The sequence below is a fragment of the Belonocnema kinseyi genome, chromosome 9 (genome assembly GCF_010883055.1).
Source record: "Belonocnema kinseyi isolate 2016_QV_RU_SX_M_011 chromosome 9, B_treatae_v1, whole genome shotgun sequence".
NCBI classification, from domain to species: domain Eukaryota; kingdom Metazoa; phylum Arthropoda; class Insecta; order Hymenoptera; family Cynipidae; genus Belonocnema; species Belonocnema kinseyi.
In genome coordinates this window covers 22,035,515-22,037,282 of record NC_046665.1, presented here as the reverse complement: position 1 = coordinate 22,037,282, position 1,768 = coordinate 22,035,515, and positions in this window count along the sequence as shown.

Sequence of the window (1,768 nt, the reverse complement as noted above, 5' to 3'; positions counted from 1 at the left end):
CTAGATGCAAGCATGAAGAGCATGGGACTCAAAATTAATGCAAATAAAACAAAAACTATGGTGTTCGAAGGAAAGAGTGAGAAAACACTATGCAATATTTTATTAAATGATGAGAGAATTGAACAAGTTGATAAATTTGTATACCTTGGTAGCTTATTTACTAAGGACGGGAAGATAAATGAGGAATTAGATAGACGCATAAACGAAGGTAAGAAGGTTGTTGGTAGAGCAGGTCCCCTTATCAGAAGTAAAAATATATCGAATAAAGCTAAAATGGCAATACATAATTCTATATTTGTACCGACTGTACTATACGGTAGCGAGACTTGGACTTATCAAGAAAAAGATAATAGTAAAATTAACGCAATTGACATGAGATTCATGCGCATAATATGCGGAAAAACCCTGATGGACAAAGTAAGTAACGAGATAATTCTAAAAGAATGTGGTGCAGAAGACACGCTAATAGACACATGGGAAAGAAATCGGTTAAGATCTTTCGGACATGTTGAGAGAATGCCAAATAGGGATGGGCGATACCGATTCGATATCGTAGTATCGATACTTTTGACTCGATACCATCGATATTTTATATCGATACTTGATTAGGTCGATACATCAAGCTATCGATATTTTTCTATCGATATATCGGTCTAGCAGACGAACCAGCGACGAGTGGACGGTCCCTTAGATAAATCACGCGCTGCAAAGGGGAAGTACGCTGATATTGCTGATCCACCGCGCAGTGAAACTCGAGGGAAAATAAACAAAACGGGAGCGACATCAGCGAGAGCGGCGCAAGTTACATCATTGCGCCTAAAAATAGTGATGTGTGGAAACTTTTTAAAACTTTAAGTAAAGAAAGTGCTCAATGTCTTTTGTGTTTCCATACCTACAAAAAAAGTGCCAATACAACGAATCTGAAAACACACTTACAGAAAAAACATAACCTTCTTCTTCATAACCCCCCGGAAAAGACAGCAGCTCGAGGCAGGACCAGTGACAACAATGCCCCCGACGCTGACAATGACGTGGTTGATCTTGCTGTGAGTGGCTTTAACAATCTATTATTATCATCATTACTATTTTATGTATCCTTTTTAAGAAAAACAAACGACGGATAAAAACACACGAACGGTTACAATAGGAGAAGGGCAGCCGACATTATCTGAAAGCTATAATCGAGTAAAATCTTTTCAAGGTAGCTTTTTCTAATGATTGCTTTTATTAATTTTGATATATCGAATCGTACTTTACATTTAGAAAAAAGACGAAAATTACCAGCGCGTTAAATTGCGTTAAATTGCTGAGTAATGTTTTACAAAAATTTCGTCTTTAAAAATGTGCTCTAATAGCTACATACCGTACCATACCTATATTCATACATGCTCTATTTATTTTACAGAAGGCGATCGAGCGGCTGCTCTTGATGATGCGGCACTTAAAATGATAATGGTTGATGGACTTAGCCTTTCCACCACCGAAAATCAGGGTTTTCAATATTTTTCGGGGAAAGCGGTTCCTCTATGGCAACCACCAAGCCGTAAGAAAATGACCTCTTTGATGGAAAAAAAGTACGAGAGGTTATCGTCAGTCGTTGCTGACGCCCTAGCGAAAGTTAAGTCCGTATGCTTGACGGCTGATTGTTGGACTGAAATGCATAGTACTTGGATTAACTGAATTAAATCAGTCACATACAGCAGAATACTTGCAAGAAAAAATGGAAGGTTTTATTGACAAGTGGAGTATTTCAAAAGAGAAAGTCGAA